Source organism: Panthera tigris, chromosome A3, assembly GCF_018350195.1.
Source record: "Panthera tigris isolate Pti1 chromosome A3, P.tigris_Pti1_mat1.1, whole genome shotgun sequence".
Taxonomy (NCBI): domain Eukaryota; kingdom Metazoa; phylum Chordata; class Mammalia; order Carnivora; family Felidae; genus Panthera; species Panthera tigris.
Window position 1 is genome coordinate 84,939,761 of NC_056662.1, and position 18,144 is coordinate 84,957,904.

At 37.3% G+C, this 18,144-nt stretch overlaps 1 protein-coding gene across 3 annotated transcripts in view; it reads right to left on the minus strand.

Annotated features, from left to right (window-relative positions):
• The window catches only part of PPP3R1 (protein phosphatase 3 regulatory subunit B, alpha), a 72,930-nt gene that overhangs the window by 44,846 nt on the left and 9,940 nt on the right, over positions 1-18,144 (minus strand). The window lies entirely within an intron of this gene.

Here is an 18,144-nt window from a genome sequence, read left to right on the forward strand (position 1 = left end):
AAAAAACAAACAAAACGAACGAACATAGTTAAAGGGTATATTATTCAATAAATTCTTACACGCCCAGTTATTAAAGAACTTTAGATTTTTGCTTCCCTTGATACTCACCCTCATAAGTATCTACTAAGCACTTGATGTCCAATAAGCAGGCAGTACTCTAATACTTAAGTAATATTTATAGTTCCCAAGAAGAGCCTATAACCAAATAAGACAATGTTGTCACCTCTTAAAGTCTACTAAAGATAAATGTCTACATATTCTGACAGCAGCCCTTTGAAAATAGTCTAAAATTTACAGTATGCATTCATAAAATTTATTTTTATTCTCTTACATCTAGACACTTCAAGATCAAAGTAACTCTAAACAAAATGAAATAAGAGATCCAAAAATACTTTCATTTCTTTGCCAGAAATATTCCTATTCCTGATTTAATGTGTATCAAAATTGATAACTACAATATGGTAAATTTGAAAAAATACTAAATAAGAAAAAGTGAGAGTCCAAAAGTCTTCATCTGCTGAAAGACAAAGTTTGCCAACTTCCCACAGTTAATATAATTATTATAAAGAAACCAGTTTCTAAAGTAAAATCACTAACCATCTTAATACTTGTTTGAGGACAGATTATTTCTTACTCTCAGAAGTATACAACAAGGGGTTCAAACTGTGGATAGATCAATTTGGGTGAAAGGAAGTGAAAAGATCATAGACTTCCAGGGACCAATCTCTTGTCTCTATCAGGCTGAGTTCACAAGTACCCCTTTCTCTAGACCTGACTTTTCCATTCAGGAAATAGGGAAGTTTGGGGGCACCTTGGTGGCTCAGTTGGTTAAGTGTTTGACTTTAGATCTTGGTTCAGGTCATGATAGTTTCGTGAGTTCGAGCCTCGCATCAGCTCTGAGCTGACAGCGCAGAACCTGTTTGGGAATCAATCTCTCTCTCTCTCTCTCTCTCTCTCTCTCTCTCTCTGTCCCTCCCCCACCTCTGCGTGTGCACACACTCACTCTCTAAAACTTAAAAGATAAAAATAAAGTTATTTTAAAAAGTTCAACTAGATGACTTCAAGGGATCCTCCTAGGTATATTGTTTTTTGACTACTAATGAAGATGCTAGACATACTTAAATATGGAAGAGAGAAGGAGAGGGAGGGAGATAGGGAGAGAGAAGGCAGACATGGAATGTCAAGAAACACCTTGAAGCATCCTGCTGGTCCAGAAGACAAAAGTTTCCCAAACAGAGTATGCTTAACTTTATATTATGTTCTTTTGTAAGCCAGTACAACAGACAGTATAAGAAAAGGCAATAAATCTCAAAAACAGCAGATGCTGTTAGCAATACAAATCAAACATGACCTTAGTTATAGCAACAAATCTGGCAACAGGGATTTTGTAGATACTCTATAAAAATTAGTTATGATGCTATCGTATGACAGAAATGTTCGTTAATACAGTATACCACTGTTAAAGTGACCAGTTTTCCAACAGAAGTTAGTAACATCTGACCTTGTCAAATTATTTTAGAAGAAAAACAAAACCCTAAAATTTTCTAGCCTGATAAATACTCCAAAATTTTACTCTATAACTTCACCTAGTAAATGATTGAAGGTACATAATGTTAACTATTTTAAAGATCCTACTGCATATTGGGGCCTGAAATAGTGATACCTATTATTTTATTTTGCAGTTTAAAATTTACCTAATATCTAACCTAACCAATCCTATTTTTCTCTTCTAAAATTAACCATGATTTCTGTATGTTTACCTTATATCCTACAAACTTGTTGAATTCATTAGTTCTAGTTTGTTTGTAGATTTCCCAGGATTTCTTATGTAGACAATCATGTCATCTGCAAATAGGGAGATTTTCCTCCTTTCCAATCCGTATACCTTTATTTTTTTCTTCCCTTATTCCAGGTAGAGCTTTCATCACTATGTTGAAAGAGTGGTGAGAGCAGATATTTGCCTTGTTACTGATCTCATGGGAAAAGCATTCAGTCTTTGCCATTAACTATAATGTTACCTATAGGTTTGATTTTTTTTTTTTAATCTTATTTATTTTTGAGAGAGAGACAAGAGTACGAGAAGGGGACAGGCAGAGAGAGAGGGAGACACAGAATCTGAAGAAGGCTCCAGGCTCTGAGCTGTCAGCACAGAGCCCAACACGGGGCTTGAACCCACAAACCGCAAGATCATGACCTGAGCTGAAGTCAGCTGCTTAACTGACTGAGCCACCCAGGTGCCCCCCTCCTATAGGTTTTTATAGATATTCCATAACCAACTGAGTTAGTTCTCCCATGTATGTATTTTTACTTTTTTTAAAGAAACCATGAATGGGTCCTGAATTTTATTAAATGCCTTTTCCATCAAATTATGTGATCATGTGAGTTTTCTTTAGTTGTTCATACAGATTATTTATACTGAGTTTCAAATAGTGAACCAGCTGTGCATCCCTGCAGTGAGCTCATACTTGGTTATAGTATACAATTTTCTTTCCATTCTGCTTAACTAACTCTATTTGCTTACATTCTGTTAAAATTTTTACATATACATTAATACGGGAAAGTTGATAGTGTTTGTACTTTTGGGGGCAGGTATCAAGGTAATGGGGGCTACTCAAATCATCTATTTCATATTGGGTGAACGGTAGTGGTTTGTATTTTTAAAGGAACGGTCCATTACATTACATCAAAGTTGTCAAATTTATATGTGAGTTGTTCATAGTATATCCATATGATCTTTGCCAGGTCTGAAGGGTCTATGGTGATACCCTCCACTTCATATCTGATACTGAGAATTTGTTTCCTCTTTTGTTCCTCCCCATCTTGTAGAGGTTTATCAATTTATTGATCTTTCTGAAGACCCAACTCTTGATTTCACTCATTTTCTCTGTTTTTGTCTTCAATTTCACTGATTTCTGCTTTTATCTTTATTTCCCCCTTCTTTGCTTTGGGTAGATTTTGCTCTTTTTTATCTTTTTTCAGGTTCTTGAGATGGGAGTTCAAGATTACTGAGCCTTTTTTTTTCTCTGAAATGTGCATTTAGCGCTGTTAAGTTTCCTTCTTTCTCAGCACTGCTTTAGCTACATCCCACAAATTTGTTCAATGGATTTTATTCTTACCGTGTTTTGTTTTTCATTACAGTTATTCTTCAGTGCATGACACATAGAAAATACTTAATATTTTTGAATTACCACTGAAATATGCTTTTGTTGTAAATCTTTATTAGGTACATCCATTTTTGTTATTTCTTTGGGAAAATGTATTAAGTTCCAAACAACTGTCATATGAACTTTAAACACAGTCCGCTCACCAATTAATCATCTTTATGCCAACCCAAAATTTTTACAGGAGTGTATGTCCAAAAAGTTAAGAATGATATCTTCCAGTGTTTAATACACTGTAAGCAATTAATAAAAGGAAGGATTTAAGAATAAGATTTCATTCCCAAAGGTGTAAGATACTTCTCAAGTAGCAACAGACACAACAAAAGCTTTATTAAAGCAGAGACCTCTCTGAAAGTCTAGGTTTGCAAAAACCCTGCTGGCTCTTTTCATCTGGTTTTACTTATAACAATAACATTATTTCCATCAAATTAAAACAATTCCTTATATAAAGTCCTAATATCTCAGACTAAGTTCAGATGCACTAACTTAAATTTTTAAATAACTACCTTGGTTCTGGGGCTCCTGCTGGGTGGCTCAGTCAGTTAGTCGTTTGGTTTTGGCCCCAGGTCATGATCTCATGGTTCATGGATTTGAGCCCTGCACTGGGCTCTGTGCTGACAGCAGGGAGCCTGCATGCGAGTCTCTCTCTCCCTCTCTCTCTGCCCCTCCCTGTTGTTCTCTCTCTCTCCCCCACCCCTCTCAAAATAAACTTAAAAGAAAAAACTACCTTAGTTCAAACAAAACATGAAAAACAATAAATGTTACTTTGTCAACTTCTCATGGGCTTTTTTTAAAGGCAAAAGCTGACAGATCTAGAAAGTAATCTTTACAAGTTAGCTTTGTAAATATAAATATGGATGGAAAAAAGAAAAGTTTACTGAATACAAAAAAAATGAAATAACATTTATGTGCTGGGCACTCTTTTAGAGACTTTACATACATTTATCTCATTTATCCTCCAAACAATCTTCTTGGTAAATAGGGATGTCAAGGTTAAGCAACTTGCACAAGGTCACAAAACTGGTAGTGACAAAGACCAAATTTGGACTCACACTAACATAATTCCCATAGTATTCTCACCAATATATGATAAAGCTATATCCTCTCTATATTATATAAGAGAAGCTATAAGTTACTGAAACCGTTTTCCTCTCATCTTGGAAAACTTAGGTTCAAGTGGCTAGTCACTGCCAACTTACACTGACAAAGCAATTTAAAATGTGTTGTTCATATATCTAACATAGTCTCAATCACAAAAACGAGACAATAATAGGGTGTGAGATAGGTGGAGACAGTTGAGGAGAATAGTATAGCAATGGAAAATATAAAACACTATATTACACAGAAACCATCCAACAACTTGGAACAATAATTTGGTATTATATTTTAATTTAAAAACATACATAATCCTAAAACAAAATAGAAAACTCTGTGTGCATAGCATTTTCAGTAATTATAATTAAGAAAATAATCTCAGAACAGAGGAAATATAACCCCAGTAGTAGCACAGTTCTGGATGATGGTAAGAGACCAACTACCCTAACTAGTGTGAAAGTAAGGAGTTCAAAGTATAAGTTAGTAAAACGAAAGGTCAAGGAAGACTAAAGCAAGATGTGCATAAACAATTAAGGAATGGGGGATCCTAGAGGGAAAATGTGACATAGATACTAAATTGTGAATGAAAAACTGGAGTATCCAGGAAGATGTTAGATGACAGCAATGAAAAGAGATAAAGGAAAACACAGTCAGATAGAAGGAAATGACTCTGCGTGAGAATTAAGAAGTAATAATCTATTAGGGGGTTGCCAAATTATGGCCCCAAGCATATCAGGCCTACCACCTCTAGGGGTTTGGTTTGGTTTTTTCAGTGATTATCTTTTTTTTTTTTTTTAATTGAAGCATCACTGACATATACTAGTTTCAGGTGTACAACATGATTTGGTATTTGTATATATTGTGAAATGATCACCATAGTAAGTCTAGTTAACATCAATCACCATAGACAGTCACAAAATTTTTTTTCTTGTGATGAGAACTTTTTTTTTAATGTTTATCTGAGAGAGAGAGAGAGAGAGAGAGAGAGAGAGAGAGAGAGAGAGCGCGCGCGCGCACATGCACACACACAAGCAGAGGAGGGACAGAGAAAAAGGGAGAGTCCCAAGCAGGCTCCAGGCTGTCAGCACAGAGCCCGACATGGGACTCAATCCCACAAACTGTGTGTGAGATCATGACCTGAGCGGAAATCAAGAGTCAGACACTTAACCGACTGAGCAATACAGGCACCCCTCCTGTGATGAGAACTTTTAAGATGTACTCTTGTAACAACTTTCAAATATGCAGTACGGTATTATTAACTATAGTTGCCATGCTGTAGATCTCATGACTTACTTTATAACTAAAGTTTGTATATTTTGGCCACCTTCACCTATTTCATCCACCATCTCTTGCCTCTGGCAACTATCAATCTATTCTCTGTATCCATGAATTCAGTTTTTGGTTTTGTTTTTAAGATTCCACAGGTGAGGGGCGCCTGGGTGGCTCAGTCGGTTAAGCGTCTGACTTTGGCTCAGGTCATGATCTCATGGCTCATGAGTTCAAGCCCCATGTCAGGCTCTATGCTGCAGACAGCTCAGAGCCTGCAGCCTGTTTCAGATTCAGTGTCTCCCTTCTCTCTCTGCCCTCCCCCACTAACACTCTGTCTCTCTCTCTCTCAAAAATAAATAAACATTAAAAAAATTAAAAAAAAAAAAAAAGATTCCACAGGTGAGATCATACAGTAATTTTCTTTATCTTATTTCACTTAGCATATTGTCCCCAATCCACATTGTTGCAGATGGATTCCTTTATGACAGTGATATTCCACCCTACACACACACACACACACACACACACACACACACACACACACACACACACACACACACACCATAGTTTCTTATCCATCCATCCATTAATAGACGCTTAGGTTGCTTTATGTCTTGGCTACCGTAAATGTTACAATGAACATGAGTGTACATACATCTTCCAGAGTTAGTGTTTTCATTTCCTTCAGATAAGTGCCCAGAAGTGGAATTGCTGGCTCATACAGTTCTATTTTTAATTTTTTGAGGAACCTCCATGCTGTTTTCTATAGTGGCTGCACCAACTTAACAACAATAGTGCACAAGTGTTCTCTTTCCTCCACATCCTTGTCAAAACTTATTATTTGGCTTTTTAGTAACAGCCATTCTAACAGGTGTGAAGTAATATCCCACTGTGGTTTTAATTTGCATTTCCCTGATGATTAGTGATGCTAAGCATCTTTTCATGTACCTGTTTTCCACCTGCATGTCTTCTTTGGAAAAATGTCTATAGAGATCCTCTGCCTATTTTTTAAATTGGACTGTCATTTTGCTATGAAGTTGTAGGGTTCTTTATATATTGTGGATAATATCCCTTTATCAGATATATGATTTATTAATATTTTTCCCAGTCAGTAGGTTTCCTTTTCATTTTGTTGACAGTTTCCTTTGCCGTGCATGAGCTTTTTAGGGTGACAGTCCCACTTGTTCACTTTGGCTTTTGTTGCCTTTGCTTTTGCTGTCAAATCCAAAAAATCATCACCAAGACAGATGTCCAGGAGCTCACTAAGTTCTCTTCCAGTTTTATGGTTTTACATTTAAGTCTTTAATCCACTTTGAATTGATTTTTGTATATGGTGTAAGGTAGTGGTCCAGTTTTCTAAACATCATTTATTGAAGAGACCAGACCATCCTCTTCTCAATGTGTAGTCTTTGTTCCTTTGTCATAAATTAATTGACCATACGTATGTGTAGGTTATTTCTGGGATCTATATTCTGTTCCACTGATCTAGGTGTTTGTTTTTATGCCAATACCATTCTGTTCTGATTACCATAGCTTTTATGGGTTTGGTTTTTTAACATAATAGCTTTAGGGACCCCTTGGTGGGTCAGTCGGTGAAGTGTCCAACTCTTGATTTCAGCTCAGGTCACGATCCCAGCGTCGTGGGATCAAGCCCCGTGTTGGGCTCTGCGCTAAGCATGGGGTCTGCTTAAGATTCTCTCTCCCTCCCTCTGCCCCTCTCCCCTACTCGCACACTCTAAAATAAATAGCTTTATACTGAAATATAATTCACATTCCATACAATTCACCCACCTGAAGTGGATGGTTTTTCATAGAGTTGTGCAGCCATTACCACAATCAAATTCCTCACACTAAAAAGAATGCCCATATCCACTGACAGTCACTCCCCATCTCCCTGACTCATCCTACTAATCTACCTTCTGTTTTTACATACTCTCCCATTCTGAATACCACATATAAATGCAACCATACAGTATGTATTCCATAACTGGCTTCTTTTACTTAGAATATTTTCAAGGTTCATTCATGTAATACAGCAAGAATCAATACTTCATTTTTACTGCCAATAATATTATATGGGTATACCACAATTTATGTAATCTGTGTACATGTGGCCTGTTTCCATTTTTTTTTTTTTGGCCATTATGAATAATACTGTATAAACATTCATATGCAAGTTTTTTCTTTCATTTCTTGTGGATACTTGGGTATGGAATTACTAGGTTATATAACAACTCTATGTTTAATATGTTATAGAAATGTTTTATAAAGCAGCTACAACACTTACATCCCCACCAGCAATGTTATGAGGATTTTGATTTCTCCATATCCTCACCAACACTTATCTGGTCTTTCTGATTATAGCCATGCTTAGTGGGTATGAAGTGGTAGCTCTTTTTGGTTTTGATTTGCATTTCTCTAGTGATATTGAGCATCTTCTCATGTGCTTATTGGACATGTGTTTATCTTCTCTGGAGAAATGTCTGCTCAAATCCTTTGCTCACTTTTTAGCTGGGTTTTTTATTATTGAATTGTAAGACTTCTTTATATATTCTAGACAGAAGTCTCTTATCAGTCTATGAATTGTAAAAATTTATCCCATTCAGTGGGTTGTCTTTTCATTTCCTTGATGTTCTTTGAAGCATAAAAGTTAACTTTTATGATGTTCAATTTATTTTTCTTTTGATGTTTGCACTTTTAGAAAGAATTCGCCACCTGTGTTTTTATACTAAGGTTTTTTTTCCAACACAGCCATGCTCATTTGTTGTGTATTATCTATAGCTGCTTCAAGCTACAATGGCAGTTTAGTAGTTGCAAAAGAATGTATGGCGCCCACAAAGCCTAAAATATTTACTGTCTGGTCTTTTACTGAAAGTTTTCCAACTTGTTCCTTCACTTGAGGCGGCTGCTGCACAAGGCAAGTGATATCCTTGGTAAGGAAGCAGAATTTTGATTAGGGTAACCTAGGTACAAAAAATATTTTTGTGAAGAGGCTGACAACACAGGGTTATAGCCACGTATTGGTGAGGGAAGAAATACAGTATTAACATCAGAAACCAGATATAATTTCACTGCCTACAATCCCATCAGTAATCAGTGACTTCTGTTCAGAGCACCAAATAAAATACTGAGCTTGTTTTTATTACATAAGGCCTAGTGATGGAAGGTAAGCTAGGGACAATTTATAAGATCTGCCTTGAAGGAAGGTGGTCAAAAGGCACAAAGGTCTTTTTTTGATATGTAAGAAACCTGGAAAATACAATGGAACTTAAGAAAAAGTCTGTAATGAGACTTGGAACCTAATAAAAAGAGACACTTGAGAAAGTGCTCCCTGCTTTTTTTTCCTTCAGGCATATGCTGGTATATGAAATTGTGGTGGTCCTCTTTGGACAAGTGGACCTTTAATGTGAACTTGACCTATGTCCCGATGAAACTGGATGAACTGCTGAACCACTCTGTTAACTCTGATTCTGGGCTTCTCATTTTGTGAATTAGTACATTCCTTATTATTTGGGACACATTTAGTTGGGTGGGTATTCTGTTACTTATACCCAACACTCTGATACATTTTCTACTTTGTTAATGAGTACTTACTGGACAGAGGCTGCACAGAAATCAGAATGAAGTGATTATGAAACCCAGATCTGCTAAAAATACTACAGACTAGTTTTTAGTAGTTTGATTTTTCTTTTACACTTTTTTGATGTTTATTTGTGAGAGAGAGAGAGAGAGAGAGAGAGAGACAGAGTATAGGTGGAGAAGGGGCAGAGAGAGGGAGACACAAAATCTGAAGCAGCCTCCAGGCTCTGAGCTGTGGGGCTCAAGCTCACGAACCACAAGATCATGACCTGAGCGGAAGTCAGACACTTAACCAACTGAGCCACCCTTTAGTAGTTTGATTTTTTAAACTTTAAACAGTATTTTGCACTTTATCAAGCACCTTCATAATTATCTTACTCAGTACCCACAAGAACTCTTAATCAGTCAGTCTGGTGGCCACTTTACAAATAGTGTGTGTGTGTGTGTGTGTGTGTGTGTGTGTGTGTGTGTGTAAATTCAGCATACTCCATTAGAGGTCTTCCAATTTTATCTCAACAGTGTTCCACCACACCATATTATGTTCCATAACATCAAATAAAATTCACTGAAAGCAACATAACAACAAAATGACGACAATCTTCTTTCAGTACTTAATTGTCTGACATTATACAACTTTATTCTAGGAGTAATATGACCAGAATAAAATGTCCAAATAGCTGCTACATGTCAAATTCAAACTGGACAAGCAGAGTGACCAGAAGAAATCTAGCACCTTATAATAGCTCTACTGAAACCTGTGTGTGTGTGCATATACATACACATACACACACAATTGTATTGTATTATCATTTTTTCCTCCACGTGCCTAACTCAATCTATGCTATGGAATCTTTAGAGCTATGTATTTTTTCCTTCATTTTTGTCCCTAACGCTATGTTTGATATATGCAGTGGGCAAACACAGAAGTTCGCTAAATTAAGAAAGCAAAGATCTAGAACGGGAGTCTCAGTTTATCAGCTGTTCTAGAATACACTTAGTACAAAAATGTTATGGTAAATCAACTTAAGTAAACAAAAACACTATAAATTGAATCTCCTTTATTTATGGAAAAGTCTACTTACCATTTAACAAATAAAATAACATACTCACATCCAACTGATAATTTACTCAGATACACAAAAACTCTTGAAGCATAAAAGAAGTCCTGTAACTTTCAGAATCAGTAGTATCCTTCAGTAGCTTCCCCACCGTGCTAATGCACTTAAGCATAGGACTTTCAAATACCTCCACAGACCTAGACAATAAATATAACTAACACAGCTGCACCTCTGCTGGCTTCCCAAGCCAGCAAGCAAAGTGTCTATTTACCTATCCACCACTTACACTTATATTCTATGAGAGATACTACAATGGGAACAGGCTTTACAAAGATGAATAAAAATGCATCCCCTGCTTTAGAGGAGGCCACAGTTTAGGGGAGGCATTAAACACAATGAAATATGGCATATACTATTATGAAAGTGACTTACAAATGGCCACTAATTGCCTGAGGGAGTTGGTAAAGTTTTCACCCAATGCCATTGGAACAGGATCTTGATATTTGCCAGAGAAAGGAGAAGCACAGTGCAGATGAAAGAAAAAATATATACAAAGGCACCAATAAGTTAAAAAAAAAAAAAAAAAAAAAAAAAAAAAAAAAAAGATGAGACACTTGAGAATCAAGTAACCTGACTCGGTTATAGCATAAAGATGGCTAGAAACAATGATCAGAACATGAGTGGCATTCAAAGGAATTTAAAATTTTAATAGAAGAAGAGGTAGCATTGACTTTCAAATAAGGCAGTGACACTGGATTTCCTTTTCAGAAGAAAAACTCTGGTGGCAACTCTGGAAGACAGAATGAAGAAGGAAGAAACTGTAGGCAAAAACATCAAAGCATTATGGTGGCTATGGAAATAGTCCACATGAACTATAAATGAAATTCCAACAATGCCAGGGGCAATGGGGATAAAGAAGGTGATTCAAGAGGCATTTGGGGGATTCTAAATGGGAAGACAGGTTTGTTATAACATGATACTGATGCTCCTGAAAAAACTTCATGCTCTTAAAACTACGATTAAAAATAACATGGCTTGGGGCACCTGGGTGACTCAGTCAGTTAAGCGTCTGCCTTTGGCTCAGGTCATGATATCACGGTTTGTGGGTTCAAGCCCTGCATCAGGCTCTGTGCTGACAGCTCGGAGCCTAGAGCCTGCTTCGGATTCTGTGTCTCCCTCTCTCTCTGCCCCTCCCCTGCTCATGTTCTCTCTCTCTCTCTCTCTCTCTCTCTCTCTCTCTCTCTCAAAAATGAATAAACATTAACACAAAAACAAAAACAAAAAAACATAGCTTGGGGCACCTGGCTGGTTCAGTCATTAGAGCATGTGACTCGATCTCAGAGTCATGAGTTCAAGCCCCATGCTCGGCAAAAAGCTTACTTAAAATAAACAAACAAATAAACAAAATGGCTTAAGGAAAACAGAGTTGGAAGCAGACACTCAAAACCTATGCAATTAGAGTACCAACAAAATCAACAAAAATCCTAATTAAGCATAAAGATGTGCTAACTAATAAGTATGGGACTTTAAAAAAAATTTTAATTACATTTATTTATTTTTGAGAGACAGAGTGAGACAGCACACAAGCAAGGTAGGGGCAGAGAGAGGAGACCCAGAATCCAAAGCAGGCTCCAGGCTCCGAGCTGTCAGCACAGAGCCCGACGCAGGGCATGAACACACGAACCGTGAGATCATGACCTGAGTCGAAGTTGGACGTTTAACTGACTGAGCCACCCAGGCACCCCAGTATGGGACTTTTAAGAGGTACAGATGAGCCTGGGTGGCTCAGTCAGTTAAACATCTGACTTCAGCTCAAGTCATGATCTCACAGTTTGTGGGTTCGAGGCCCCATCGGGCTCTGTGCTGACAGTTCACAGTCTGGATCCTGCTTCAGATTCTGTGTCTCCTCTCTCTCTGCCCCTCCCCCACTTGTGCTCTGTCTCTCTCAAAAAAAAGGAAAAAGCATTAAATTTTTTTAAAATAAAGGTACAGATGAAAGTAACAGAAAAAATTGTTACGAAGGGGTATCTGAAACTAAGTTATAGAAACAAAAGAAAAATGCACAAACATCTGGAGGAACTGTGCAATAAATTCTTCCAACGTAGATAAATGGCCAAACTGAGTCATGAGGAAGAATGTGGGCTGTATGGATAGTATACATTATTCTTTGGTAGCTCACTACTTTTAGCTTTGTTAGTGTGTTTTGGATTCAGCTGTCACTGCTTGATGGCACAAAGTATTAACATGCTGGGAACATTATAAATACGTTTTCCTCTTTATCCGTAATAGTATGTGAACTCAACAGGAATGCCTCAAGTAAGTAACTGAGTAAGTAACAGCCTCCCACCCCCACAGGTCAGGCCACATGTTTCTATGTTCTACTACTCTTAGCACAGGCTGCAACTGAGTGAGAACTGCTTAAGACTTTAGTAGTAAAGGGGAGAAGAAGGTATGCCAGGTTTCCAGATAGGAGTGAATGAATTGATAATTGTTTCCAATAAGAAAAATTGGGGAATAATGGAAGCATGAATAGGAAGACAATAATGAATGTAGTTTTAGTTATGATGAGTTGAGGTGACTTACACACACCTTTATTTAGAGTGAATATCCTATAAGCAGTTAGATCCTCAGACTGAACAGAAAAGAATGATGCCGGCTGAAGATATGAATCATCGGTATGTAAGAGATGATGAAACTTTGAAAATAAACAAAGAATTTATGCATTCACTCAATTCACCCGTTCAACAAATATTTATTAAATTCTTATAATATGGAGGAATCTATGCTGGCAGCTGGCATAATATAGGAACGTGGTATGACCTGCCATGGGGGTGGGAGGCTCAGTCACTTACTTGAGGGACTTTTGTGGCATTCCAAACATAGCCGATGCAAAAAGCTCTGACAGTAGTAATAGACAGCAGAATAAACCTAGCATACAATACTCAATAAAACGTAACAAGACCAAGTTGTTGGAGCATAGAGCAAAAGCAGGAACATGGTGAAATAAGCAAAGTAAGCAATAGGTAGAACCTATCGAGTCTCTGAGCTATGTTAAGGCTGTGTTAATCCTATGATATATAGGATTTTAAATGGGAAAGTGATACAATCAATACTTAGAGGGCCTTGGACCAAACCCAGATGAAAAGCTAGCAACAAAGATTAAAAATGGTCAGAGACGCAGAACAGCAACTAGCAGAACATGTCACGGAAGCCAAAAAAGGAAAGAACTCCCAAGAGTTTCCAACAAGTTCCAATGTTACAAAGAAGCCAAGTACAAAGAAAGAACCAAATACATTTAATGAGTACCAACTGGATTTCCAGACACTTATTATTGTCACAATTTGAGGTGTTCTTAATTCCCAATTTACACTACTAAATAAGGTCGAGAGTTTATGGTGTTTGTTCAAGGTCACATAGCTAATGAATGGCAGAACCAGAATCCAAATTCAAATCTTTCTAACTCCAAATCTCATGCTGGTAATTAGATTACTGCCAACATAATAACTTTCAGTGAAATGCAGATACGTAATCATTCTAGACCAGTGTTATCTAATAAAAATTTCTGCTCTGCAATGACATAAACATTTTATATCTGCACAAATGTAGTAACCACTAGCCACAAGTAGCCACTAAGTATTTTTAATGTAGCTATTGTGACTAAAGAACTAAATTTATAATTTTATTTTATCTTAATTCATTTTAATTAAAATTTTAATAGTCCCATGTGGCTAGTAATTTGGACATCACAGATCTAGACTGTAGTGTACTGAAAAACAAGAAAATGAGCAAATAGTCAAGAAGTATGATGACAGAGTGACAGCCAAACAGAAAAGCAGAGTGTAAATATATCTGTTCATAAATTTCATTATTTAGTTGAAAAAGATTATGAGTTAGTTTATAATTCATAAAATTGTATTTGTTAGGAAAACAGTTGTTAACACAAATAGATTTAAAATCACAGATTTCCCTTACTACCTACTCATACTTTTCTTTCCTGACATTAACAATTTCTATTAAAGACTGCCTTACAAGTAAATAATACCCCAGAATGCTGGCTTACTGCACACCTATAATAGGAGATTGGTTGTGGCATCAGACTCAGGTAGATAGGACAAAAAAAATCAGCCCTAAAACTAGACAGATTAAGGATAAATAAAAGTGCTAACAGACAGCTCCATTAAAGCCAATGGTAGGTTGCTATGCTTCACTACCTTGTACCTAGGTTTTAAAATGCATACCTAATTCTCACACACAAAAATACTCTGTATTATTTACAAAGGACAAAAGAGACCTGGTTAGAGTACAGATAAATTTAATTATGCTACAAAAACAATTCAAAGTATCATCTCACAGAAATGTTTTTTGGGATAGCAATAGATTATCAACACAGCCCTCCTTATGATACACCTAATAAAGGGCTTTAACTGACAAAACTCTGAGGAAGGAACTTGTAAGAACCTACGGGTCGCTGCGTTTTCAATGCTAAATTTTAAAAGATTTCTGGGGCGCCCGGGTGGCTCAGTAGGTTAAGCGTCCGACTTTGGCTCAGGTCATGATCTCGTGGTCCGTGAGTTCGAGCCCCACATCGGGCTCTGTGCTGACCGCTCAGAGCCTGGCGCCTGTTTCCGATTCTGTGTCTCCCTCTCTCTCTGACCCTCCCCCGTTCATGCTCTGTCTCTCTCTGTCTCAAAAATAAATAAACGTTAAAAAAAATAATAAATTTTAAAAAATAAATAAAAGATTTCTTATAGAAATCTTCAAGTGTTAAAAACATTTTTATAGTACAGGATTATCAAAACCAAAGACAAACCCAAAAACATACAGTAATCACATCTCGAAATTTACTCCTGTGCCAGATCTACACATTAACTGTCAACTCATAATCACAAAAAGGGTATGGGAGTTCAAGGAGAAAATTCAGAAAAGAGAGTAGATGTGGGCTGCTGAAGAGAAGGTTTATTTGGAAGTATAAAAGTGAGGAAGTAATTTTAATCTGGCAAGCGTGAAATAAAATACATGCTTTATAGACTACATTTTGGAGGTCATTTTCTTGTTTTAATTAAAAAAAAAATATTATCCTGGGGCACCTTGGTGCCACAGTTGGTTAAGCATCCAATTCTTGGTTTCAGCTCAGGTCATGGTCTCACGGTTTGTGAGTTCAAGCCCCACGTCAGGCTCTGTGCTGATGGCACAGAGTCTGCCTGGGATTCTCTGGCTCTGGCTCTCTCTGCCCCTCCCCTGCTCACTCTCTCTCAAAAATAAACTTGAAAAAAAAAAAAAAGAAAGAAAGAAATTGTTACCCATTTAGTTAATGCTTAACAAGGAGATAAGTAGAAAAAATAAGTACAAAAAAATGTTCTGTAAAATATTTTCTCGCGGGGCCTGGCTAGCTCAGTCAGAACATATGCTCTTGATCTCAGGGTTGTGAGTTCAATTCACACTGTGTGTAGAGATTACTTTCAACCTCAATCATTACAAAATCGCTGATTAAAAAACTACCCTGAATTGCTTTTGAATCAGTGCTTAACTGAAATACAGTTAAAAACCTTGGAATGACATTGTAAGGAGTAACTAGACCATGGTATCGTTCAAATCTCTTTAATTATGAAATAGTAATAAATCCATACACTGCCGTGGGTTGAAAAAAATACCAAAAAGCTCCATTTTGGAAAAGTATACAAGAAACTTAACAGTGATCAATACAAGCAAAAGAGGTGCCCAGAAAAGGCTCACTTGCCATTTATACCTTTCAGTATAATTTGAATTTATTTTTTATTTATTTTTTAATTTTTTTTTAATCTTTTTTTTTAACGTTTATTTATTTTTGGGACAGAGAGAGACAGAGCATGAACGGGGGAGGGGCAGAGAGAGAGGGAGACACAGAATCGGAAGCAGGCTCCAGGCTCCGAGCCATCAGCCCAGAGCCTAATGCGGGGCTCGAACCCACGGACCGCGAGATCGTGACCTGAGCCGAAGTCGGACGCTCAACCGACTGAGCCACCCAGGCGCCCCTTAATTTGAATTTTTAAGCAAATGTATTAATAGTGTCCTTAGAACTTTAAAAAAAAAATAAGAATATCAATCTACAACTAGATATAGCCCTTATATAAAATCTGAACTCAGAAAAATGGTTCCTTTTAGACCTATGTAATTTCATCAGAAGTTATTAAAACAAAGGCTGACAGGTGCGCCCAGGTAGCTCAGTCGGTTGAGCTTCTGACTCTTGATTTTTGGCTCAGGTCATGATCTCACAGTTCGTGAGATAGAGTCCCATGATAGGCTCCATGCTGTCATTGCAGACGGGGCCTCCTTGGGATTCTCTCTCCCTCTCTCTCTGTCCCTCCCCTGCTCGTGCACTGACACACTCCTCTCTCTCTCTCCGAAAATAAATAAACTTAAAAAAAAAAAAAAAGACTGACAAAGTACTAACCTCTTTTCTTGTTAATACTCCAATTTCCTAGATCCATTCCCTACGTCACCGACTCACTGGTGCTCTCTCCTGGGTCCACTTACTATTTAACAACATTTACTTAATACCCTATTAACTGCATATCAAATCTCCCCAAATAAGTATTATAATCCTTTTCCATACTCCTCACCCTCAATCTCACCCCATTTGCCTAGCCTTAATCTCAACTTCAGATGATCTTGCCTCAAACTATCTCAAATTACTGAGATGATTTAGGTCACACCACATGAACTCCATTATTAAAACAAATCTGTTGCCATGGCCTACTTTACTCACTCTGATTTTTTTCCCCTCTTTTGATGTCCCTCCTTTCCCTTTAACCCTCCCCTCTTCTTTCTGCCACTTCTAGGACTCATTCCATTAATCATCCTTTCTTAGAGCTCCCTCACCTGGCTTCTCTTCTAATTCTAAAGAATACCAACATCTGCTATCCTAAATAGAATACATCCCAACTGTAAACCACTGAAATTAACTTTTCTTTGTCCTTTTTTTCATAAATGTCTCAAAAAAGGAACACTCATTGCCTCCATGGTCTCATCAGCACTTACTCCTTTATGCCACTTACTCATTTACATATTCCTTCTAACACTACTTAATATCTGGTATATACCAAGTATCTGTAACCTTAAAGACAAGGTCTCTGCATTCTTAGAGTTTACATTTCCTTACAATCTTATTTTCATCACCTAGAATTTAACTGAAGTTACTTAAGAGTTATGACCTCTATTAACAGCTTTCAATTTTATCTCCTCTCTTGTATTAACAGGTGAAAAAAAAAGATCTCTTATGCCGGGACACCTGGGTGGCTGGCTCAGTTGGTTAAGCATTAAACTTTGGCTCATTTGGCTCAGGTCATGCTATCACGGTTTGGTTCCTATGTTCGAGCCACGTATCGGGCTCTGTGCTGATGACAGCGCAGAGCATGGAGCCTGTTTGGATTCTCTGTCTCCCTCCCTCTCCACTCCTCCCCAGCTCATGCTCTCTCTCTCTCAAAAATAAACATTAAAAAAAAATCTCTTATTGCCTAAAGAGAACCATATTTCCTATCTTCTTGGGGAACCTCAAACTATTAATAATTCCATCTTTTCCCTTTAAATCTTCAAACACACTCCATCTTTCCAGGCTATTCCTTTTACCCCCAAATAAATTCTTTCTCAAACCTCAACTTTGCAGCTTTTATCTTCTCTGCTTCTACTGGAAGCTTCAAGGAACAATCTACACTCAGTGTCTAGCTACCTATTTATTCCTCACTCACTGCATCCTGGTTTTCCTTGCTACCAGGACAAAATGCTGTTTTCTTGTACTATTGCCAGGATCACCGTAACTATCCTGATGCCTCTAAAAGACACTTATAAGTTCTCTTTCCCAATATTTGCAAAATCTAGGCACTGCTGACTCCTTCAAATCTGACATCACTCTTAACTAATTTTCCAACTGTCTGGCAATTTATTCTCAGATAACCTTCACAGACTCCTCATCCTCTATCTACCTCCTCTTAAATGCAGTGTGCTTT